Raw genomic sequence first — 27,789 nt, 5'->3', positions numbered from 1 at the left:
ACAACATATATTATATATATAAGAATATTTACAAAGTTCTCAATATTTGTGCATCTTGGAAATAGTGTACAAGTGACAGACATTGAGCAGAAAATACTTTTTGGAAGCAGATTATACTTTTTAATCTGCTACATTGCTTAATTAATTCAAAAGTCCCTATACTCAAAGTGCATCTTCCACAGTTTTTAACTAACATGAATCATATAATTCATGCTTTCTATAATTTGTACAGATTTATTTTACCTACTAAAGCACAATCATAATCAAGAAAGTTACTTTAAGTTGGTGTCCATACCCTCAAATCTAAGCTCATCTTAGGCTGTTCCCACACTGTTTTTATATACTCCCCCATCTACTTATTACATTAATACATTATAAATTGACTTTCTCTCAGCAAATATCACATATTTGTAGGTGATGGTATATTTTGTCAAATAAACACATTTTATCTTGTACGTTAAGCATAGAGTCCTGTTAAAGAGAGGGCCAAGTAAAACAATTTCAGAATGAAGTATAGTATGTGCTAAGATAAAACTATAAGAAATATACTATGGGAATAAAAGCATGAATTTGATGGATTAAAAAAGTCTTAGGTAAGGAAATATTTTAACAGAGCTTTAAAATATTCAAATTAAATCAAAAGAAAGGAAGAATATTCCACAATAACAAAATGTAATTTTCTAAGGTACAGAAGGTATTAAAATGTCATAGGGTAGACAGGGATTATGACCAGCTCCATGTTATTAAACAAAGCATTTACCTGGAAAGCAAAACTGGTCAGAGGTGGGGCATGAATGACATATGTAATGAATGAATTTTGCAGATCCTGGAATATAGGCAGGAATAGAGAAATTTCTTCAAAGCTCTTGGGAGCTATTTAAATTCAATCTACTACTGGAATAAATTGTCATGTTAGAAATAAAACTCTGGCAACAATGTTTTAGCACTAGACCACAGGCAAGAATACCATTCAGGAGTCACATCACATTTATAAATATAAGAGTGGCTATGGGCAGATCCAAGAAGAGAAGAATGAAATAAGGTGAGAGTGAATAAAATGTATGAAACTGTTTGATAGAAGGAGTCAGTAATAACTCTCCTGTGTCTAATTACATCAAGGAAATTTAGGAGAAGGAATGCAGATTTCCAAGATGAATTCTAATCTAATCTGACTTTTTAGGAAACTTTTGAGACACACAAGCAGATGTACCCCACAAAAAACAAATATCCAGGATAAAAACCTAGCAAAAATCTTTTTTTTTTTTTTACTTGATCCATAATTCTCATCAGCAGGGAGATTCTTGGATGGTGTGATTATCTAGTTTGAAACTTGGCCTTGGGAGCAAGATAAATGTATGGTTAAGTTATGTCTGAGTTAGTTGAAGCTGATAATTGTTTTCCCAGCAGTTGGATTAACATTTGTGCAGCTAAGTGTCACAATTCAACTCTGGAGGTCCAGGCAGGAGGATCATAAGTTCATAGCCAATCTCAGAAATTTAGAAGGACTCTCAGCAACTTAGCAAGATCCTGTCTCAAAATAAAAAATCAAAAGAACTGGGTATGTAACTTAGTGGGAAAGCACTCCTGGGTTCATTATCTAGTACCAAGAAAAAAAGAAAGAAACAGGCAGGGGGTTGAGGGCAGGAGAAAAGAAGAAAGGAGGGAGATAGAAAAGGGGAGCAAGGCAGGAAAGGTAAAGGAAATGTGCCCCAATGTGGACCATAAATTGTACCGTCACCCTCACAGGAGCCAGTGGTCCCAAAAGAAAGTGTTTACACAATGAAAGTCAATGGGCCTTTAAAGAATATTTAAACATTAGAGACAATGAAATTTACATAATGAGTTGAGCATATAAAAGTGTTTTCTAGTAAAATTATATTCCAAAAGTTAAAATACTATTAAATGTCCTTGAAGGGGTCTATTTCTAGAGTGGAATATGTATTCATTATTGCAGAATACACTTTGATTCACATGAAACCCAGTGTGACTAGTTTGCTTTACATATGGTTTGGGATAGAATTCACATGTGTCAAACTTGCTGTAAAAGAATGTCATCCTACTATGCTGGATAACCAAAGTAAAAGAATTGCATTGCTTTTTATGATGTTATATATTTTAAGACTCAGCAATAATCACTTTTTTCTTGACAGTGATATTCAAAAGTCTTTTCTAGCATACATTCCTCAGGATATCATTGCCTTTGAATAAAGGAGGACCCACAGATATTATCTCATTTCTTTTTGCAATTTGACCTGAAAACTGAAATGAAATAAATCTCCAAATAGAAACACAGTATCACCAGAAACACTGGTATCAGTAATAAACATAAAACAGAAATTTAATGACACTGTTAACAGGAAACATTTTTAAAATGAGACAATTGTGACAAAAACTGCCTGTTATTTATTCTTGAAACTTGATTCGCATATCAGAACTGAGTAATATTTGGGAAAAAAATAAGTTAAATAAATGTTAATTTCATATGACAAAATATGGGAAAATTGAGTCATCATTACCTCTTACCACCTATTGATCTCACTTTGTTATTGTTTATGACTGCTTACCACTTAGAAGAAAGTAAACCCATTATGCACGTGATACAGATAAATATATCTTAATTCTGGTCATGTTGTACATGACTGATTATTTATTATTATTTATTATTATGTAATAATAATAAATGATATGTACCAGATCTAATATCTCTCTGTCTCTTATTGTTCATAAATTTATTTTGTAATCTATGGATTATAGAGCATCTAAACTATAATTTCAGTAAAGTTAGAATGGTTTCCAAAGACATTTGTTAAAAACAATAGATAATCAAATGAGCATTTCAAGGAAAACTTGTTTTACAGATTAAGTTGGCTCATAATGTCAAACTTTTCAATTCCTCTGGAAGTCAGTGCACTTTAAATCTTCAAGCACTAAATAGCATAGCCCCAAAACTCAGCAGCAAAACTTGCCCATACTATGTGGAATAAAAGGTAAATACAAACTGATACCTAGGGATTTTAACACACATTTCTCTGCTGTTGATAGACTATAAAGAAAAGAATCCAAAAGGTACATAGAAGATTTAATCACATAATTAACACCTAGATCTGAGAAGAACACATACAGAACATGACACCCAGCACTTATAAGGTACATTGTTATATCATGCATCAAAAGATTATTTAAATATTTGACCACAAAATATTCCATGAAGTCTTAACACATTTCAATTAGTAATCATAAAGTCTGTGAAATGAAAAAAGCTTTTAATCACTCAAAACTGTTATAAAATTAGAAATGATTCCAAATAATCAAGTAAGCAGATTATTTTTATTATTACAAATAACATGTTTGAAGTAAATGTTGATTAAATATTACATACCAATAATTTGTAGTGCAATTAATCAGTCCTTAAAAGAAACAAAATTAGCCTCATATTTGAGTATTTTTAAAGAAAACTGACCATTAATTAGCAAAACAAGAACACAAATGTCTTCTCAAATTGTTATAAAACACATGTTAAAATAAATTATGGAAGAAATAGGAAAGAAATAAAAATGGTAAAAGTTTAATAGAAAATAAAGGAATGATATCAGAGAAAATATCAACAAAACCATATTTTATATCTTCAAAAGATGAACTATAAATAATTCATAGATTAAAGATAAAATTCAGAAAGATAAAAGAAAGATGGCAAAGTCAGGAATTCTAAGATCAGGTATGAAAAAGGAATAATACTACAGAAAATCCAAACATTAACATAATAATACAAATATATTATTTATAAGTTAATAAGAATAAGTTTAAATTTTTCTTGAAAGTAAAAATCTCTAAGTTTAAAAAAAAGAATTCTAAGTCATTGTTTAATCACAATACAAGTTGAATATGTAATTCCAAATCTTACATGGTTACTATTTCAGGCTCAGATATCTTTACTGTAAAGTTCTACAAAACTTTCAAGAAAGTAATAATTTCAAAACTAAGTTAATACTTCTAGAAAACAGAAAAATATAGAGTACTCCTCCAAAGAATTTTATGATGCATCAAACCCTTAGAGAATACAAGAAACTATAATTCCAGAAAAATAATTCATAAACACAAGTGTAAGTAGCTTAAGAAAAATATGTGCAAACTATGTTTTTAAAAATATTAAAGAGTTAACATATTATTGAAAATAAAGGCTTATCTCAGGAATGACAAAATAGGCATTATCAAATCATATATTTATCTTAATAAATGCAGAAATGAGAGTGGATGATGTATGTTAATCATTAATATTAAAACTGAAATTAGAAAATTTAAGATTAAAAAACAATAGTTGCACATGCAATTTTATACTAAAAGATTTAAGGTATTCCTTTTTTAGGTTAAATGCAAGTATATCTGCCACTATCTTCTTATTTAAAATAGTCCTGGAAGATTTTCTATTGGTAAGGTAAGAAGATAATTAAGAAATAATTATTACAAAATGAGTGTGATAAAACAAAGCATTTTGTATCTATAAATACTATACCCGACTGTAGAAAGTACAAAGAATCTACAGATATGACTTTCAAATATAGGAATTCAGTAAATTTGCTAAATACAAAAGTGTAAAGCTCTACTCTGAGTTGCTTTTGACAATGATTGAATAGCCTAAGTACATGTCAACCCTTCTAAAATCTGTTAGTCTGTGAATGTTTCTGTTTTTAACTCACCAATATGGTTAAAGTTAGTGACATGATCCAGAAGAAAAGAAAAGCCACCAACCCCCTGTCCCAATACACACACAAAAAGATAGAGGGGTGAGCTAGGTACTTGAGTCACTATAACCTAAAGAGCAATTGAAGAATCCATATAATAAAAAGGGAGTAAGCAGGGCTTAGGGGGTATATCTTAGGTTTGAAGACAATAACTCAGGGTTTTCTGAGTAGAGTAACTATGGTAAATATTCTAGAATCTTGGCTGGGATGGAGAAAGACTACCTCTAAATAGCAAGTGTAAACTCCAGATAAAACAGTCTCACAGAGAACAAAATCCAGATTCACAATCAGTCCAAACTTTACATTCAAGTAAACAGCTCCCAACTTAAAGCCATGTGATCTCATCTGCAAAAGAAATCCTCCAAGTTCTCAAATTAATCTCAGTTTTTTTTCATAATTAATATTTGGAACAGGGTGTGTGTGTGTGTGTGTGTGTGTGTGTGTGTGTGTGTTTGTGTGTGTGTGTGGTGCTGGGATCAAATCTAAAGTCTTGTGCATACTAAGCAAGTGCTCACAGTCTCAATATTTAGAATAATTATTTTAAATTAACAATTTGTAGAAAGAAGCAAATGATACATCTGCAACAAATATAAAAGACAAAAAGAAATATTTATCCGTCTCCAGACATAAACTTTAAAATAAAATTAACATGAGCTGGAATTTTAAAGACAAGCATAAGACTTTTGGAAGAACACTGGAATTTAATTTCAAAACTTAAAACATATAAATTCCAGAACTTAAAGTTGAAAGTTTAATAGGAGATTAGGTATTTTTAAATAAAAATTAGAAATTTGAAAATCAGGATTATAGGAGAGGAAAAAAATCACTTTCTGCAACACTTTAAATTTTAGTTAAGACAAATTTCTATAACAAAACAGATGAGCAAAAGTAAAATAAATAGAAGTCTCTTATATATACATATATAAAGAAACACATAAGGATATATATATTTCTCCTTGTGTGTTTGAAATGTTTATGTATATATAAATAAAATGGGCTTAAATAGGTTCCTCTGGGCTATCTCCAGAAAGATAAGATCTAACATCATCTGCAGTGGTTACCCTCTCCTCTCTCTGGAAGACAGACATGGGGGTAAATTTTTGATCTTCATAAATTTTTGCATTGCTTTTAGGTGAATAAAGGGAAGGCAGAGAGGTTTTCTTTAACCTCTTCTTCCCAATTTCCTTCAGCTCAACATAATCCTTGGGCCACAAAGGGATATTTTGCAGTGATGTTTTGGTCTCCCACAATTAGAAAAATTATTCATTAAATACTAGAAGAAATTAAGAGATCTATGGAACTCGGTGAACAGAACTACCACATATATAAATACATTCACATAAGAATTGACTTCCAGACAAGTAGAGTATTCAAAGATGAAATGAACAGTAGTCCCTAAAGTTGTGTGAAGGTATCATCATATAACAAGATTCAAGAAAATGTATGAACGTTAGCATGGTGCATAAAGATGTTTAACTTTTCTCAGGTAGGCATAAAAAAGTAAAATTGACTGGGTACTTAAACAAAATGAATTGATTTTCTCTGGAGACTGGAATTCCAAAATCATGACGTCAGTGTAATCAACTTCTATGAGGAGTCTCCTCAGCGCTTGCAGATAGCTGCTTTCTTTATATATCTTCACATGGTAGAAAGACAGAGACAACCAGATCTCTGATGTCTCTTCCTATGAGACACCAATCCCACCTAGAAACCTCAACCTTCACACCTCATAAAATTTTAATTGCCCTCGACCTCATCTCCAAACATCATCACACTCTGCTTTAGGGCTTCTGACCAAACTGCAATGAGGATCAACAACCCTATCATAACAAAGACTTCAACCCCATTCTTTTAGTAATTGATAGATCCAGGAGGCAGAAAATAAAAAATATCACTGAATTGAACTGCACCATCAATCAACTTGAGATAATTGGTATTTATAGAACACTTCATCCAACAACAGCACTATCCGACACATTTTTCTCAAGTTCACATGGAACATTCACCAAGTAGAGCCCATTCTAGAACATAAACCACACCTTAATATAAAAGGTAGAAAAAATAGTTATGTTCCCTGATAACCATGGAAATAAATGTAAAATTGAAGATAAACAATAGAAAATGTCAAAATATTTGAAGATTAAGAAACATACTCCTAAGTAACCCATAAGCCAAGACCATTTAAAAGTTGTTTTGAACTAAACAAAACTGAAAATACAACTTACTAAAAGTGGTGAGATGCAATGAAATCTCTGCATTAAGAACATTCATAGGATGGATGCACATATTAGAAAAAAGAAAAATATAGAATCAAAAATCTATACTTCTACCTTTAGGTGCTGGAAAAACCAAAGCAACATAAACTTAAATAAATTAGAAGAAAATAAATAATAAAAATTAAAGCAGAAAAATATACAATGAAAAACAAGAAAAATATTAGAGAAAATAACAAAAATCTAGCTCTTTGTAATGGTTAGGAAAGTTTTTAGCCAGCCTAAAAAAATAAAATAAAAAAGACACTACTTACTGATATCAAAAATGAAAGAGAGCTCATAATTAATGATTGGATGGAAATTAAGAGGACAATAACGATATAATATAAACCATTCTATGCCCACAAATTTGAAAGCCCTAGTGAAGTGGAACAATTCCTTGAAAATACCAACTATGAAAATTCACAAAAAGAAAATTAGGTAAACTGTAAAAGTCTGTAGATGTTAATGACATTGAGTCAATCATTGACAACCTTATGAAACTGAAAGAATGAGGCCCACACTATTAAATTGGGAAATTCTACCAAACACACAGGGGAAATTACCCTGGTTCTCTACAAATTTCAACAGAAAACAGAAACCAAAGGAATACTTCTTCACTCATTCTATGTGAACAACATTAGCCTAGTATAAAAAGATGTGAAGATCACAACAATGACATCTGTCATTGAGATGTCCCTTAATGACAGAGGGCTTGCCTATCACCAGTAAAGGTCTGAGTTTGATCACCAGCTTCATGAAAATAAAATTTAAAAGATAGGAATAGAAAGTTACTGACCAATAGCTCTCCTTAACAAGGATGAACAAAATCTATTTAATTATTAGCACATTTAACCAAAAATGCACACAAAGAACTATATGCTCTGATGAAATAGAATTTATTCCAGTCATCTAAACTTGGTTTAAAAATTTAAAATCAGTCATGGTGATCCATCTCATCAACAAGCTACAGAAGCAACAAGAACAAAATAGCATATGTTAATTGATGCAGAAATACTAGACAAAATCCAACAACATTCTTTCACGTTAAAATTTTCAGCCAACTAGATGTAGAGGGAAATTTCTCAACCTGATTAAGAATCTCTACAAAACGCCAATATCATACTTGATCCTGTAATTCTGGATGCTTTCCCTCTAAAATCAGGAAGAAATAAAAATTGTCTGTTTGTAGATGACATGTTTGTCTACATAGAAAATAAAAAGAAACCTTCTGGAATTAAAAATGAGTACAAATTTAACAAAATGTGTAAGATCTCTACAGGGGAATCTGTGCACATGCACAATTCACATTCATTTGTTTTCATAATGGTCTTAAATTTGGAAACCCATCAAAAAGATAATAAATAAATAAAGTTGGGTATATTAATGCAATAAATCACTACATAGCAAGCAATGAATATGTACAATTTGCAACTATGTACATCAGCATAGATTCATCTCAAAAACCACAATATATTAAGCAAAGTAAGCAAACCATAAATAGTAAGTATAAAATTAATTCATTACCATAAATTTCAAAATTTGACAAAGTTTAATACTTGTTATGGCTGTATATATAGAAAGTAAAATTCTAAATAAAAATGAGAAAACTTAGCTTGGATCTTTATACAATTTTTAGCTTTTGTAAAGAAGGATAACATTGCCAATTAAGAGAGAGAGAGAAATCATGACAATGTTCTATTTCATCAACTGAGTGATAGTTTCACCGTTGTTCACATTGCAGTTATTAATTATGATGTACATGAGTTTTATGAACTTTTCTGTTACATGCTGCAATAAATAAGAATGGAAAGTTTTTCACTAAAACAGTAAAAGATAATGTTAACAACCTATCAATTACAGTGAATAGCAGTATAGAAAGCAATGAAGATCAAAGAAATAAACTGGAAAATAAAAATCAAGAAATGTTATATGTAAACTATCAGGGAGTACCAAAGGGACTTGAAATTTTAAAAGTTATGACCTAGAAAACAATAAGCCAATTTCTAATAACTGTCTAATAAGCTCAAATATATTAACAATATGTTCAAGCCCAGATATATTAACAATATGTTCTTGGTCTCTAATCCTTCAATTGTAAAAGAGTCATTCTGTTTGCAAATTGATTTCAATTATGAAATCTGTATATAGGTTCATTTTTTTAAAAAAATTACTTCCAATTCTAAATTCAGAATGGGAATCCAGTTGATAGTTATTTTTAGTACAAAATTTTATATTTTATTAGGCCAAAATAAAGTTTTCTATGAAAGAGCACAGGAAGGACATTATTCTGGTATGAAAAAAAAGTCTAGTAAAGTAAATATTATTGAATTTTGCAGGATCCAAAATTATTATCTTACCTCTCCCTCTCGCTGAAAAAGGGTCCTCATGAATGTTCTTCATGCTGACCAAAAATGTTGGCAAGTACCATCTTAAGGACAGTCAAAACAGTGTTGGGCTTGTTGAGTCCCATCATTAGGATCCATTAAAAATTAAAACTGAGAGCAGACTGTGGTGGCGCAGGCCTGTAATCCCAGCAATTCTGAAGGCTGAGAGGAGGATCTGAATTTCAAAGCCAGGTTTAGCAATTTAGCAAGGCCCTAAGCAACTTAGCAAGATCTTGTCTTAAAATTTAAAATTGGAAAAAAAAATTGAAAAAGAAGAAAGGGCTGGGGATGTTGCACAGTGATTAGGCACTCCTGGGTTCAGCCCTGGATAATAAATAGATAGATAGATAGATAGATAGATAGATAGATAGATAGACAGACAGACAGATAGATAGAAGATAGATTTAACCAAGTACCGAAATAGACACTGCATGATGTTCACTATGAAAATGATGAAAAGGACAGTTGTGGTTTGATAATTAGAAATTATATTTATATCTAAAATTGGTACTTACCAGAAAATGATTTAAAGCAAATATCCTATATTATGGCAGAACATTAAAAAGTAGTTCCTTTGAAATCAAAGAAAACACAAGAGACAGGCCATAGTTACCATTTGCATCTGCCACTGTAACATAACTCCTAGGCTATTCAATTAAATAATAAGTACATAGAAATGTTAATATTGCTATTATTATGTGTTATACAATAAATTATTTGTCTCAATTAAATTCACTTTATTGATACATATAAATTATACATATAAATGGGGTATTAAGTGATATTTAGTTACATAAAATTATATAATTTCAAGACCCTATATATTGGTAAAAGTATTAAGGTTTTAGTAAAGACATAGTGACAGAAAGCAATGTTACTGTTCAGACACGATTTTAAAATGTAGCATCATTTTAAAATACCAGTCACAAAAACACAAATAAAAGCTCACTAGTGATGACATATAAAAGAAATCTAAGATATATCAACCGAAATACTTTATTATGGGACCTGAAAAAGATAAGTGATAGATATACTCAATGTCTTAAAATATAGAATAATAAAATATTTCTTCACAAACTGAAATAAATATTACATTTGACTTTAATACAATTTACCACATAATTTTTCACTAAACTTGTCTAGCACCAAAATTGAAGGAGAGGCTAAAGATAAAGAGCCAACATTAGCTACACAATTTTGAAGATTATTGGAAGGAGTGGATTCATTCATCTTATAATCTATTGAGACTTACATTACAAGCAGAATAATTACATTACTGCATGGTATTTGTGTAAAGATGATGAATATAACAATGAAATAAAATAGAAAAATCAAGATATGTTTAGGCATCTTTGAATATCAATTCAATGTGGAAATGGTGTATTGTTCAATAAACAATGCAGGACAATCAGTTATCAGTATGGAATAAATAAAACAGAACTGTATTCCAAATCTAATTTCTATATTACATAAAAATATGAAGGTAAAATTTTTAAATATTTAAGGAATGCACAGGATAATATCTATTTGTTTTTCAATATTAGAAAAAGATAACTCAAAACAATGCACAAAAGAAAGTATATACACACACACACACACACACAAACACACAGACATACAGAAAAGCCTAAAGAAACATTAATAATTTTACTACATTAAATGAAAGCATTTTATCTTGGCAAAGTAGTTCCTGAAGCTAGGGTTTCTCCTTGCAAATTTCTCTTGAACAAGAATTATCATGTCAATGGACCATTCTCTAAAAGTAAAGACTGATGTTATAAATTTTAAAAGTTCAGAAAATCCAAGACAATAAGATACATTGAATTAAAACATCTATACTACATGTGAAATAAGTGTGTCCTTAGATTATTTATTTAAAATCTATCTTTGTGTTATTTATGTAACAAAACACTATGTTAAATTACATATAATTTTACGTGTCAGTATTCCTTTTTCAGTCCTATCTTTTAAGTAGAGGATTTCTGTCATGAAAAATTTTACTCTTTATCTTTCTTCATAAATAATGAATTCAGGTTTTTCAATTGTGGATTATTTCTGTGTTGGAATCATTATTGCAGTAGGTACTGAAATAATCTGAGAGGAGCTCATCTGCCTGTAATGGAACTCTATTTTCAAGACATAAATAAGTAAATAGGTATTAAAAGGTTATTTGTTTTACAGATATTAAACAGTATGTTAAAGCTTCAGGATTTAGGATAGTAATCCATATTTGCATGCAAGTTATCAAAAAGAAATCCAGATTCTTATTATGGGTTTAGAATTGCCTCATATTAAAAAGAACAGCCACCTTAAAAGCAACAGTTGTTTAAAAAGCAACACCAAATCGTTTACCTTGGTTGCCAAATCTAATATTCCTGGTCTTTCATTGTTAAACTACAGAAATGTGTTTTTATTGTCATGCAACTAACTGTATTCCTTGAATATTCCTGAGGCTAAAGATGAGTTTAGTTAGACATGTGAAATCACACTACTACCCTGCAAGGTCATAGTCATCCAGCTTACACATGTAAACAGGAGTGAAGAGAGAGGTGATCATTACTAACTAAGCCACGGTCAGCATGTCAGCAATTCCAACAGTGTGCTTTATTTATCCTTTGTAAGCTACAATCTCTTCAATATTACTGGAGTTTTTACACATTCTATAAATACTTCCATGTCAAAACTGTGTTATTGAAGTTGAATGTAGCGTCTGATTTAATAGTTTTCAAAATCAAGCCTCTAGGTTTTCTTATGCTATTAAAATTTCCAGCTAGTAATGCTATGCCTAAAAGATCCTTATTTTTTCTATACATTTTTCCACGTAATTCCAACAATAAAATATCCTTGTGTTTTATTCCATTTACATTACAAATCACTGATAACTTTAGACCTTCTAATACATATATATGGATATATATGTTTGTGTGTGTGCATATATATATATATATATATATATACATACATATATATATATTAGATTCTTCTAATCTTTGAATTTCCTCCCATGATAAATCATAAATTTTCTCTAAGAGAAGCTTTTGTATAGACTGCCAAGGTTTTTCTTGCTGTAAAGTCTCCCACACTCTGTTTAATATTGATGAGAGATGCACCCATTTATCTAAAGGATTCTAAATCCAACATGTGCTAAAATGTTGTATTATGCAGCCCACAGTGTTATAATGGAGGTTAACTGCATAGTCAGTGGGAATAGCTTTCTCATCAGAGTAACTAAGACAACCCTAAGTAGAGTCAGTACAAATTGTGTGGTTTCAATTGCATTTCATAGCCAACACCTGACAATTATGTTTGTTGCCATGCATCTACTATCAGTTGCCAAGAGTACCCTCCACATGAGATCAATTTCTTCTGATGCAAAGCATAAAGGAATAATTATCTCCTAAGGCAGAACATTTATCCAGTCCTTTTCCCAGGACATCTCACAGTAAGAACTATAGTGCCAGTGACCCACCAGAAAGCATTGACCTTCCATAGCAAATATTGCCAGATAAGACATTTTTAGTTTTGGTGTCAGTACTGAAGGGCTTTTTGAAAGGCTGAATTACCTCTCTACCTTTGGGGAATTTTACCTTAAAAAGATAATACATTAGCATACTAGCAACAGTCCAATGTGAAATCTATATAAAGACTAAATTCTACTTGAAAATAAGTCTTTTTCATTATCTGAAATGAAAGTATTTATCATTCATTGATCTCACATGATTATTTATAGTTTTTCATCATTGTCCATCTTATGGTAGTTATCTCTGCATTGCACTATATTTAGTTCCTCTACAAATCTGTAATTATGTTTAAGGCAAATTTTGAATTATATTTTTGTATACTTGCTGAAAGGTAATTATCTTGAGCCATCACCTATCAGGAAACAAGGCCATAAAATAGTGCCAAGACTGAGAAGGTTTAGGGTAAACCTAGCAGTACAAGGGCACTGGAAAACGAGTCTGTCACTACAAATGGTTACCCTTCAATACAGCAGAATCAAACTCATACAATAGAAAAAATGACTGTATAAATAGTAAATACTTAAGGATTCTTCTCTAGGTGATAGCTTTAGAATATTTTCTGTAAAAATAATGCAAAAGAATGTTCATAGTTTGCTTGAGAGAATAATTGCAACAACAAATGCTTTGGATGTAACATTCATATTTAAACATTTGAACATTCACATTCAGATTTAACATTCAATATCATCAATTTAGACATAAAATAAATTCATACCACTATTTGCTATGCCATTAGTTCTTGAAATACAGAGGTTTGACTTTTGTCAGTAAAATCGGTTTTTGGAACTTTATAACAAAAGCCATAACAGATTTTGGAGAACCATCCTGATAAATTTCCAGTAAGTCGATAAAGAGAGAGAGAGAGAGAGAGTGAGAGAGAGAGAGAGAGCCTAAAAGACTAAACTTAGTAATTTTCCAGTGGCAACATTTCCTGTTCAGTATAAATTCTCTCCTTTATACCCCAGAATAATGATTGTGATTTCCCTCACCCCAGAACTCAGAGAAAACAGAGACAGAGCAGAGGAACAGAGAGAGAAAGGAATACTCTATGCCTGTGTTTATGATACCAAAATAATTAAAAGGGTATTTAATATTGAGCAAGTTGACAAGGATCTTGAACTTCTAGTGCTTACAATCTGGGTAAGACAACATTAATCAGAAAACTACAAAGAAGAATAAAATTTTGATGAAATGCTGTTATTTGGGGTCATGTGATCATATAAATAGGAGAAAAAAAATTAAGGTCTAGCTTATCAGGAAAAGTTTCCCTCAGGAAGTATCTATTGAGATGGGATAATAGAAGAAGTGAGCAGCAAGTAGAAAGAAACAAGTGCAAAGACACTGGTGGAAAGCCATATGCTGGGGAGAAGGGACGAAAGGCTTGGTGGCTAAACTGCAGGAAGGGAGGGGGGCAGGATATGGAATGACCTGTGGGCATTGAGAGATGTGCTAAATCACACTGAGTACTGGAAGCCAGGAGAAAGAGTTTGTCTTTGTTTTGCCTTTTATTATTTTTTTCCCTAGGAGAAATGTTTCTTAGAGACAATTTGACACCTCAATTTGTATTCTCCAAAGCTCTCTCTGTCTATCTAAGCAAGGGCAGAGGGAATAGGCTCCTTACTGGATATGAGTAGATAATTTAAAAGGCTTCTAGAGTAGTCTAGGAGAAAAATTCCAGCAGCTGGGACCAGGGAACTGATTGTGAAACTGGAAAAAAAAAAAAAGGAGGGGGGAATGAAATAAAGAGATCAAGATTTGGTGATGGATTAAATTTGTGAAATGAAGGAGACAGAAGGTGACAAGATGATTCTACTTTTTCTGAAATACTGTGATGTCATTTACTGAGCTCACGAACATAAAAAGTATATATTTGTAGAGATAACTGAGAGAGTAATTTGTGATAAATTAAATTTAAAGCATGGGTAATTAGGTGCATCAATTTGGTATTGACTGGCAAGTTTGTACTGAATACATCATTTTGTAGTGTCATTTTTAAAATTTGCTTTGAGAATTTGTAAACTTTTTTTCTTTTCATAGTCAACCTTTCATAATTCAACATGTTTCTACTTTGCTCTACATTTTAGTATTATTGAAACTAATTGATACCCAATTGATATAACCAGATAAGCATTCACAGCCTATTGATTCTGTCCTATCAAGGACCCTGATTTTCTGTCTGTTGTGGCTCATGTATTCTAGAAGGATTTCAAGAATTTAATAGATATTAAACAAGAAAAAATATGTATTTACTTAAACAGATTAAATACACAAATTAAAGTCCTTCATAAAGTTGGTATAAAAATAAAATAAAATAGTATTTATTTATCAGAGTTATAGGCATTATCAAATGATAATATGCTGACTAGTCATGTTATTAGTTAGACCATTATCAGTATCAGTGGTGAGATTTATAAGTCATAAAGGGAAGTTTGTTTCAGAAAAAAAAACATTTTAATGTCATTAAGGGTATCTTGATATTTAGAAGGCATGTTAGCTATGCAGAGTTCTTATAAATGCTTCTTGTGTGTATACTTAATTTCTTTCACATATATTTGTGCATATGCATGTACTTACACAATCGATACACACAGGCGCATTTATGCACAGACATCATGTATTGGGTTTTATTTAATTTTTTTTAATTTACCAGTGCTTTTGTCAAACGAAAAAGTGAGAACATCAGAAACAGACAAAAATATGTTTTTCTAGCCAAGACTAATTGAAAATACCACAGTGAGAAAAATCACCATAATACCAACCACCACTATCACTTCAGCTGTCCTGACTTAATCACAAATGGATAGTCTACTGCCATATTATTTTACTACTATATCTGCGTGCACTATTTCACTCCAAGAAAGTTCCTAGTTTTCCATTTATTTTTAAAGCAATTTTAATGGATGTGCTATGAATCTTCAATGAGCTATCTGAAATTTGAGGAACGTAATTAGGGATGTATTTACATTCTCTTCTTTAAGGGTGATTAATTCTGTGTAAGACTTTCAGCCTAATATTACTCTAAAAAAATAGAGAAAATGAAGTTCTACTTCCACAGACTAATAGACTTGTAATTTTAAAATAATAATAATAATAATTTAATCAAGCATCAACTTGGGAGAATTGTTTTCAATATATGAATTTTTGTTTAGCTTCCTATTGCAAGGTTAATTCAGTAAATCCTTTGGCCTTATTGTAGCTGTTAGAAAATGAAAATATGTTTGAATTCTCTTTTTTTATGACTTACTCTAAGAAAACTATGTCAGTAAATATATTTTTTGTCACCAACTTTCCTAAAATCAGATGATTTTATTTAGAAATGATAGTCTTAACACTGGAAAATTATATATAAACTAATTAATTAATAAAAAGACCCAAATCTAGAATATCTTCCTCATGTTGCTTCATTTAATAAAAAGTTCATGGAGTAGGACATCGAAAGCAAATCTTAAGATAAATGAATAAGTCATGTACAAAAGGCAGACCAGCTAATAAAATATGTATACGAAAAAGCTACACTAAAATAATGATTTGTAATTTGTCTTCTGCATTTTTAGACTCGTCAATTTATGCTGCAGTTACAGTTATAAAATATTAACCTCAACCTAACCTAGATAAACCATTTTTACATCTTAAAAGTAGTAGTCCTCCCACATGACTTTGAACACACCAGCAACAATATACTGACTGCCTATCTTAACCTTACATAATTAGAAGCATTATGATTCAGAAATAAATTTTAACAGCCATCTTTGTTACTTTAATGACATACATTTCTTTTGAAGGCATACTTGCATCCTATACATTGCAAAATATGACTAAGGTTATTAAATATCTCCTCCTTATATCTTTCAAGAAAAATTCAGTTGCTAAATATTCAATCTCTGATAGATAATCAAAGTTATATTAAACATTTGCACTCTATAAAAACACATCCATAATCACTTACTATAGGGTGACACTGTGATACAAATATATTCCCAAGAACAATAAGAAATGTTTATATCAAATATTTTGAAAAATTTGGGGGAAATCCCAAATTCAAACCAGGTAAACCAGAAAAATGACAAACAATAGGTTCTAAGTATAGACTAGGAAATATTGAGACATTGTCTTTATTATCCTATAAACAATCTTAGAATTAGTACATTTGCATTATATAGAGCTTAGGAAATTCAAAGATGAATCTATAGCTGGGAATGTGTATTGCAGTTATATGCAGTTTATTATGCATTTTGCAGACTCTTCAAATCTGATTTTAATCCATTTTCCTACAAGTGATCTTCCTTTTCTTTAGATTTTCAGTATGCATATTTATAAACTGCCATAAACTGAATGAAACAAAGACCATGTCATTCAATAAACCAATCAGATAGGGAACATGTTTTTACTAGCACCAAACCATTACTCTCTGTTTAGCACTGGGTATCAAAGTCATTGAAAGAGAATTCAATTTTTAAAAATCAAAAGACCAGGAATTTCATCCCACTTTTGTAACTCATTAGCCAAATAACTTTGTCAATAAGTAAATGGATTCAGAGTGATTGAGGGTTCTATCAAAAATTATCTTAATTTATCCCTTGTCTATGCCTCCAGGTTGCACATCTAAATTATAACGCATGTGAAATACAATTCTGAAAAAAATCAGAAAATTCTAGAAGAATATAGGCAATTGACATAAAAGTGGTAGTTTTTTTTTTTTTTTAAACCTCTGGAAAGTAGTACTTCCAGGAGGAGGTGGAAGAGAAGTAAGAGGAGGAAGAGGAAGAGGAGGGGGAGAGGGGGAGAGGAGGAGGAAGAAAATATCTTGAAATATAACGTGGTTGTTAACTCATGATCAATCTCAAACTGTATCAGGACTATCACTAAACAGAATTCAAATAGGAGGGAGCTGGGGAGGAGGAGAAGATATATATATATATATATATATATATATATATATATATATATATATATATATATATATCTTAGTTTGCAGGATTTCTAGCTATGCCACTGGGGTTTTTCTACCTCTGGCAATGATCAAACTGAAGGCAATGAACTTACTTCTGGAGCCTGAAGAGTTCCTCACTGCTGTGAAGGAGTCAGCACTCTGCTTGGCTGCTGCAGAAGACGGACAGGGTGAAAGCATCTCCAAGGCTGATTCTGAGGTGGTGTCAGAGGGAAGGGTAGCCGGCTACTATGGATCTTCTCAACACCTGGCTGAATGGTTACAGGTATTCTTCAGAGGAGGCAAGCACAAAAAAATAGTGTCAAAAAATTCTTATGAAATATCTTAAAATATAACGTGGTTGTTAACTCATGATCAATCTCAAACTGTATCAGGACTATCACTATACAGAATTCAAATAGTTTTGGATAAAAAGGCTTCCTGGTAGAAGGTGCAATGTGCTCTGGTTTCAATAAACATGTCAATATTTTGCTTTTCATCTTCAGAAGAAATAGTCTCATCTTAAAATTAAAGGTGATTTAAATAATCACAAGCTACGCAATTTAATTTTTCTCAATATTTAAGTCCATTCACCATGCAGTCTAAAGTTAAAACATAAATCAACACACATTTAATCATCACCCACTATTTGTCACCCAGTACTTGACTGAGGGCATACAGCAGTCATATTGACAGAGTCCTGCCCTCATAGAGCTAATAATCTTAGATTGTGTTGCCTTTATTTTATTCAACAGAGAAAATCATTCTGTGGCACACATGTTTTTACAGAGAAAATACACAAACATGAATGTCAAATTCACTAAATTTAAAACTAAATTTTGTACTTGAACTTCATGTTTGAAGTTACAAATTGCTACTGCTTTCTGAAGTTCCATGTCAATCTGAATAATAATTGACTTGGCTCTATGGGATGCAATGTTTAACTTTCTTTATGCTAAAATCTCTATGATAGCACCAACTGATATTCAAACCCTGAATTTTTTTTTTTTTTTTTTTTTTTTTTTTTTTTTTTTGGTGATTGGGATTGAACCTAGGGCCTTGTATATTCCAAGCAGGCACTCTTCCAACTAAGCTATATCCTTTGCCCCTCAAACCCTGATATTTTTAATGCAGAAATAGCCTGAGTTGTGTTTGTTTTTTTAAATTCTAAAACTGAATAAAAGCATTTTAATTTTACTTAGGTTGTGCTATTTTACTGAAGAAGTCAAAATGAGTAATAATATATTTCCAAAGAATAATAATAAAATACATAAAAGATGATAAATCAACAACTTCAGTCTAGGTTTTTGTTTCTATTGCTTCCATTTATAAAGATATATGAATAATACCATAAATCTAAATTTAAGAGGATAATTCAATTAGCTTATGATACACAATTATTAGGATTTTATTTAAAAGGGAAAGCTAAAACTTTTGCCTAATTTAATACTGAAATTCTCATGAATGTTAAAAACTAAAGCAGAGATTAATGATATGGATGAAAAATAGTAAATTATAGTTTATGTATTTCAATTATTTCTGTGGACATGTCAAGAATTGTTATTTATTTTGCAAATTTGTATTTACTATATAAGAAAGATTTCATTATAGAATGGTAGGTATCAAAGACATGTCACACATAGACACGCAAATTCAACTCCATCAAATGACAGTCAACTTGATGTGGATATTATTTTCCTTTTCATTTGCTTTCTTCCATAAATATTTTAACTAAGTTTGATATTCATATATCCATGAAAAAATACAAGAATTACAAAAGCAAGTCTCCCTCCAAAGCAAGATATCTCTCTCATACAGAACCAATTTCACATTTCAGAATATTCTTTTGGAAGTATTTCACATGTATCAGTATAAATATACCATAAGCATAATCAGCTCATGAAGTGCTCCAATTGAAAAAGATAAACATTTCTTGGATTTCTTTTTATAAAATAGATGATATAATTTATGTCCATCTACATATATTTTGCACAAGTATATGTGAGTACATGCATAATTCTTTCCTAGAAGTACGTGAAGGTCAGAAATGATTATTGTTTCTGTAGCTCTTTTCGTGTTCCCTGAAGTAAAGTGATAATATAAAGAAAAAGTAAATTTAAATTTTGTAATTATGTTTCATATTATTGAATTGTGGAAGAAAATTATAAATGCTTTAAAAATATTATCCTAATCCAATCAAAATAAATATTGTTGATCTAAAGCATTCTGTCATCATTTTAACATGAAAAGCACTTTTCACTGGTTACAACTCCACCTAAATTCCAATTCCTGCAAGAAAGTTCTTTTTATGTATGCTTATACCACTTAGTCATTAATTAACGAGAAGAACATTTTCCTTTTTGCAACAAATTTAAGAACTTGCTATGTGCCAAATACCACAGAACATGTGTAGCCTCATATATTCCAAGATATCCCCTGAGAATCATTAGAGCTGAGGATATGGCTCAGTGGTAGAGAACCTGCATGAAAAAGGTCCTAGGTTCAATCCCCATCACCACTGAAAATTTAAAAAAAACACATATTTTTTAAGCCTCCCAATAATCAAATGAGCCAAACATCAATGCTACAAAAGGCAAAAACAGGAGTAAAAGGGCAAGGTCACATAGCTACTAACAGGCAAAACCTGGGCTTTCACCTATCTCAACTCCATGTAAAGCCTTATATAGTATGATGTAAGTTAAGACTTCAGAAAACCATAGTTAATTCTGATATGGTTTGGATGCATGTTCCCTAAAAATCCATGTTAAAGGCTTGGTACCCAAGGTAGTGTATTTGGAAAGTCCTGGGAGATTTGGGAGGTGGTGGGGCTTTGTTGGGTCACTGGGGCATGCTCTGAAGGGGACTGTGGAACCCTAGCTTGTCCTCTTTTTTTCTCTGCTTCCTAATTCAAGATATGAATGCTCACTTTGATGCATATTCCTGCCATTGCCATGTGGCACTCTCACCAAGAGCCCAGAATCAGGGTGCCACCCAATCTTGGACTTAAATCTTCAGAGCTAAGTAAATCAATTATCTTTATTAAGTCGGTTGCCTCAGATATTTTGCTGTAATAATGAAAAGCTGACTAACACAAAATCTACAGTAAAGTCCATATATATTGGTAATCACAATGCCCAAGATAGATTTGTGATTATAGTACTACAATTTTCCAATGTTATTATGTAAGGATTTCCTTTTCTTCTCAATAGTATGTTGAAATTAAATGTCTCATAAGAAATTCTAATGAAATTTTAGTTCCAAGTTTTTGCTGTGTGGCCATCTTCCAGTCTTAGAAAATTTGGCAGATATTAGGCAAGAAACAGGATTCTTCTTCCAACAACTATCTTGAATGCCAAAGCTAAACTCAGAAGGAACTCAGGAAACAGGCAAAACATTGGAAGTTTTTATGGAAAATCTTTAAAAGTGAAAATCACTCTCTTGTACCCAATGGTACTTGTTTACTCTCTCTAATGTCTTTGTTAAGTGTTCATCAATTCTCTGAAAATGCAGATGGATAACAGACTCAATTATCAGCAAAGACAGGCCTTTGAAGATTTGTAGATCTGGTTTGGAATCATAGCTACTACCACATTACTCACTTTCCTCCTTTACAATAAAAAAATTACGAAATGATTTCATTGTTTCAAGATACATCATATCTGAATATACAGATCATGGCATATAAAAAAATTTTTTTCCTCAGAGATTCTCCCTAAGACTGTCTTAAATTTTACCCCTTTGAAAACTAAGAAAATCCTTCAAATACCTGAAGACAACAGTAATGTAGCGTTACCCCTACATTTAATATAACTACAGCCTTTGAAAAACTATGACCAAATGGTATCATTACTCATCCTTCTCTATATTATGCCTAGTAGTACAAAATAAATAACATGGAGGGAATTGTTCTATATTAATCTTCAGTTATATTTACCTTGTGTTGAAATTAATTAAAAATTATGCTTTCCTTATATAGATGTTTGAAATATCTGATGAGAAAACACCAGATGTTTTGAAATATATTAATAATTAAGTCATATGTTTTCATTGCAATACATTCAATCATAATATTATAGTAATCATAATATTGTATTAATCATAAAATAATATAATGTTTAGAAAAATCTAGCTATTCTCTTAAGAAGACTACTCCAAAAATGAGGCTATAACACAAGTATCATTTTATTAAGATAAATAATTTAAAAAGTAATTTGAACCAGAAACAGAATAAAATTGGAAATTATTTCACATTAATGAGATTTTTGAAGCATAAATATTCAGAAAGACTCATATAAACACCATAATTAAAACATGCTTGCTCACCACTAGCACTGCTAAACCCACTGTAAAAATTAAATTAGAGACACTGATTGAATATGAAAATGCATTTGCGTTACTGGATAAAAGTGTAGTACTATGCACTTGGCTATAAGAAAACGTTTACAAATTATTACACACATCCAGGATCATATGACAAATAAATTAATGCGCCACTAGAGCATTTATTGCTTAATGTAAATGTCACATTGAAAATGAGAACAACTAATCATTCCTTTCCTCTAATAGCAAGAGTTCAGCAGTTAAATAAAACATAAATCTTGGTGACCTAAAAATTTTATTACTGCATTTGTAATTTCCCGTTAGCAACTCACAGAAAGTAACTTCAAATGATACTGCATTTCAGTAAACTACTATCCAAGGTGAAGGGCTTTTTGTGGAGTGTAAGGATAGATGGTAGCTGGAGTTGATGGTTGATTTGCATTGGTTTAGAAGAATTAACACATTCATTAAATTTCACAATGATAGCTTAAAATAATGGATTTTCATTGCAAAAAAAAAAAAAAGACCCAAAGATAAAAACTGATTTTTGTGAATAAACAAAATGTCTTATCACAATTTGACTTTAAAAATTCTTTTACTATAAAGTGGATATAAAATTCATATAATAATAAATAAAAATGAAAAATAAGGGCCCTATGAAGACTACAGGGCCAGTGATGTATTCTTACTTGTACCACCAGCATTTTAGCCAATGATGTTGATCAAAATAATCCAGCATAGTAATAGAATGTTTCAAATTATGATCTTTCACAATTTAAATTTACTGTGCTAAATGTTTTCTTGGAATATTTTTCAAATTCAAAGTTCTGGAAACATTTTTTTCCTAAAAAAACAGTTTTGACTATCACATCTTCATCCCTTGATGTGTTAGAAGCACGGGTGGTCCTTGGACCTTCCTTGGCTAGTTCATAGTCTGCTCTAACAATATAAATGTCAGTCCTGCCCTGTTCCTTTGAATTCAGGGAAAAATAAAATACAATGTTCTTATTACTCTTAGCAATTTGGCAAAAGTCACTAATAGACACGATGGTCACACAAACATGCATGTCAGTTTATCTTCTTGGTAATGATCCTTTTCAATTACAAGAGAACACCAGTGAGTGCCTATTGATGCCATAGTCATTTTAACTAGATGTATCTCCATTCAGTGTTTCCTTCTTTTCCAATTTACTCCTTCTTTCCTTTTTACCACTTTTCTTTCTCCCTTCCTGACTTCCATCTCCCCTTTCCCTCTGTCACAACTTCACCACTTATATATGCAATCAGAAATGATTTTATGAAGATACCTTAATGTAATATATTCTCTAAAGATATGAATTTTAAAGAATACATCTGGGGCTGGGGATGTGGCTCAAGCGGTAACGCACTTGTCTGGCATGCACAGGTCACTGGGTTCGATCCTCAGCACCACATATAAATAAAATAAAGATATTGTGTCCACCAAAAACTGAAAAATTAATATTAAAAATTTTTCTCTCTCTCTTCTCTATCTTTAAAAAAAGAATACATCTAAATAAATTTCAAAACACATATACAATGTTGTGTACTTTCATTGACATTCTGATGTGTGTAAATTTTTAGAATCCAAATCAATATCTTAATACACAGAGTAGAAAGTCCATGTCCAATTTGCTTATTAATATTCATTATACAAGTAATATATGAGCAAATTTTTATAATATTAAAAATTACAGAGATTAGGAAGAAAACTAAGTATAGACTATATAGGAATCCCCTATATAGTTATGAGAAATAATATTTCTCTACATATTGCATTATGAGACCTAGGGTGAATCTTAATGGTCAATAGTATAAGAATTTTAACACTCTACTAAAAAAATAAAATAAAATAAACAGAATCCAAAACAAAAAAAAAAATTGAATAGTTGCAGGGAATCACTGAGTATTTATCAAACCAAATCTGAAATATAGTGTGTCCCAAAGAAAAAGTAGAAAAAAATTAACTCCATTAATCAATGCAAAGTACTAAATTGCTCCTTGATTTCGGAGCAGAGAACTTCACTGTGAGGGAAGGGATCATGATTTGCACTTGGTATGCATTATGTTAAAGGGACCAAGTACTGAGTGCCTGACTGTACTGGTTTCAAGTCTCAACGGATTCTTGTCTGGTACATTTCCTATTGTTATACAAAAAAATAAAATAAAATAAAATGTGAATTTTGGGTGCTTGGAAACTGGGATAAAGTGTGAGTGGGATAAAATGTTTAGTGGGGTGAATTAGAATCCTTCTGTGTGTTTTTATCAGGATGGTTATTTTTTATTTTCAATTCATTATTTTCAGCTCTTTTTGAAAGGCTTAATTAATTTCATTGATAAATAAATTTATTTAAAATTCATAAATCCAAATAAATCAATCTATGGTATAATTAAATTGAACTTCTACACAGATTTACCTAACACACACACACACACACACACACACACACATAAAGTAGATACTTCTAGTACATACACCTATATGAGTATCAGAACATCATAAAAATACAGAATATTTTAATATAGGTATATATATACATATACATTATCTTCCTATCTATACACAAATAGATACATATTAATCTGTATTCATACACATACATATGGCAGGGGCATATGCATGCAAATAGTTACTATAAGAACATTAGTGCAAATAAATCAAAGTCAATGGGTTAAATATGAGGCTGTAAGTAGTTGACAACTGTTAGGAAATTGAAAATCAGATTCATAATGGGTTAAACTGAGATTTTGGAACAATCTTAGACATACTGAGAACCACAAGGAATATGGAAGTTTGGAACTACTGCAAATATGCTGAAAGGCAATGTGGGTGTGGAGATATCTAGAAGCACATGAAGTGCATTAGGGATGTTAGAGAGGATTTAAAATTGAATTTATAATAGGGAAAAGCTAAGAGTTTAGAATTGGGAGATACCGTGCTTTAAAATATCATTCAAACGTATATCATGTGCTTTAGATTTCTTATTGGCCTATAAGCTCTTTGAAAAGCAGGAACATCATATGGATAACTGAGTGTCCTATAGCATTTAGCACACCTACCAACCTACAACAATTAAGAAGCATAAAGGTTAAGTGCAAATGAAGAAAATCAAATACTAAAGATTTTGGAGAAGTTGCTTCTTGAGGATAAAACTTTTAAAAGATAAAATGACACAAAAAGTGATGAATTTTTTACATGTCAACACATATTATGCAACTAGAAATAATTTTGAAGACAGAAGCCCCTGGGAAAATAATTAAATTAACCATGAATATGGTTACATAGGAATTCCCCATGAGATCACTTTCGAAAGTGTTATATGTAAAAGACAGAAGGAAAGATGCAGAACTAAAGATGAAAATAAAATAGGGTTTATGAAGCACTTTCAAATAGATTATTTCATTAGATGGTAATATGCTGTCCTTGATCTTTTCTTGTACAGCATTTTAGCACTGACTTCAGAAAGGACATAAGAAACAGTGCTTATTAAATCTGTGAATCTGTGACTGACACAAAATGGGGATGTAAAAATGTCTCTGTAGGTTTAATAGATGGGCCATGACTATCACAATGAAATATAATAAAGCCAAAGGTAAAGACATTAGAATCACAAAATTAACTATTAAAATACAGGTGAGTGATCCTTTGTAAAAAGCAGTTTATACAAAATACACATAAGGGATTAATTATCTCCATGATCCTTATAGGTCAACATTTTCAGAATTGCAATATCAGCATTCATTAATAAAAAAAAACCCTATCCATAACAACAAGTTCAATAGTTGTAATGAATTATTTGATCCTGATCAAACCACATCTGAAATCCAGAGTATTTAATTCTGAACTCTAGAAAATCATGCCTGGAGACACACACACAAAGTATGGCTAATCCCAATCATCGCAATTGAACTGATTAAAAAAATAGGAATTTTAAGATAAGAGCAAAATTCTTCAAATATAATTTTAGGAGGTGAGAGAAATGCTAAAATAGCATGATTTGAAGTGAAAGATAAGAATTGCACTGGGATTCTACTGAACATTTTATTGCTTAAAGTAAGTCAGGCACAGAAAGACAAATATTGTCTAATCTCACTCATGTGGAATTTTAAAACATCAATCTCATAGAAGTTTAGAAAAAAAACAGTGGTTGCCAGAAGCTTGGATGGTTAGACAGAATGGGAAGATGTTAGTCAAAGTATATATAATTACAGTTAGATAAGAGAAATATTCAAATAAAGTTCATAAAAGGCATGTATGTAGAGACAGAAAAATGATGTAACTGACCAGATACAGAGGGGTAGGAGGAAATAGAGAGTTGGCAAAGGAATAGGAATGACCAGTTATGGTAGACTTTACTGCTTTGTGTAATGACAATATTCTAAAATTGGCTCTAATAATAGTTGTACTAGTCTGTGAGCAAACTGAAAAGTGTTGAATTGTAGTTTTAATTGAGTGAATTGTACTTTTAAATGGGTGAATTGTATGAAACATGAATTATATCCAAAAAGTTGCTCTACATACGCATAAGGATTTATTGTTGCAATATTCGTAAAGACAGCTTTGGGAACACCAAGTCCATTGTTTGCTGATAATCCATTCTATATGGGCAGCAAAGAGGACATTCTCCTGTAGCATCCAAGGTTGAAAGAGAATGGCCATGAAGATCCTGTCTAATGGTAAGATCCTGCACCTCCACTAAGGAGCCCAGATCTAGGCTGTATCTTGTCCAAAGGCAAACTGACTTTTCTGCAGCTTTATAGTGTGGATCTGCTTAGAAAGATCTTTTCCAAATGATGATATAAACTGATTATAGGTATGTATTGCCACTGAATTGTAATGTGACCTTTTTATGAATAAATCTAAATGAGAAAATATATTTCATCTGCTGGCATGTACCTTGAAGGAATTCATATGTATGCTTTTAATTATTTTTTTAAATATGTTCCTATTTGTGATTTTGATGTTTGACCAAAGTCATTGCAACTTCTTTTATAAACTTTTCTAAATATGTTTGTATCTGAATTCTACTTTAAGTGCTCTTAACACAATGAACTTTTAACTTTCTGAGCAAGAGCACAATTTGGTTTTCTTCTTTAGTGTGATGACATGCATTAGCCAAATTGTTCTGCATAGGTAGTAACTGGGATCAGAATAAAATAAAAGTCAGTTTTGTTATTTTATATATGTACTTCACTATTTTCAGAGATTTTTCATACATATTATTCAGTGTGACCTTCAAAATATTCTTGCAAAGCAGGTAGAGCAGTTATCATTTGCTTTCATTTCTGAGGCCCAGAGATCATCAATCACTTCCACAAGGTCATGCCACTGTGGGGTGGCAGTTGAAAGAATAGAATGCAGAATCTCTGACTTTTTGTGAGTCTCTTTCCACTCAACTCCATTTTTTTGAATTTATACAAAAAGTTACTCAGGCACAAGAAATTTCAAACAACTCACAATGTCAAGAAAGACATTATAAAGGATGTCTTTAGCATTTTAAAGGCATTACAGAATTTAAAGGATGTGAGTAATAAGAAATAAAATGGAAGTGTAATTCATAGGAGTCATATTAAATCATTTATACATATTTTACTCATTTATTTTGGATCTAAGTGCAATATATA

General features: G+C 31.2%; 1 protein-coding gene across 1 annotated transcript in view; it reads right to left on the bottom strand.

Moving 5' to 3' along the window:
- Positions 1-17,986, bottom strand: part of Lrfn5 (leucine rich repeat and fibronectin type III domain containing 5) — a 136,215-nt gene extending 118,229 nt beyond the window's left edge. Inside the window, exon 1 of the mRNA XM_076849317.1 lies at positions 17,943-17,986. The gene's annotated coding sequence lies outside the window, so the exon portion shown is untranslated. The remainder of the gene's footprint in view (positions 1-17,942) is intronic.
- Positions 17,987-27,789: the final 9,803 nt, after the last annotated feature.

This window comes from Callospermophilus lateralis, chromosome 3, assembly GCF_048772815.1.
Source record: "Callospermophilus lateralis isolate mCalLat2 chromosome 3, mCalLat2.hap1, whole genome shotgun sequence".
In the NCBI taxonomy this organism is placed as follows: Eukaryota; Metazoa; Chordata; class Mammalia; order Rodentia; family Sciuridae; genus Callospermophilus; species Callospermophilus lateralis.
This window is presented reverse-complemented; position numbering and strand designations above follow the sequence as displayed.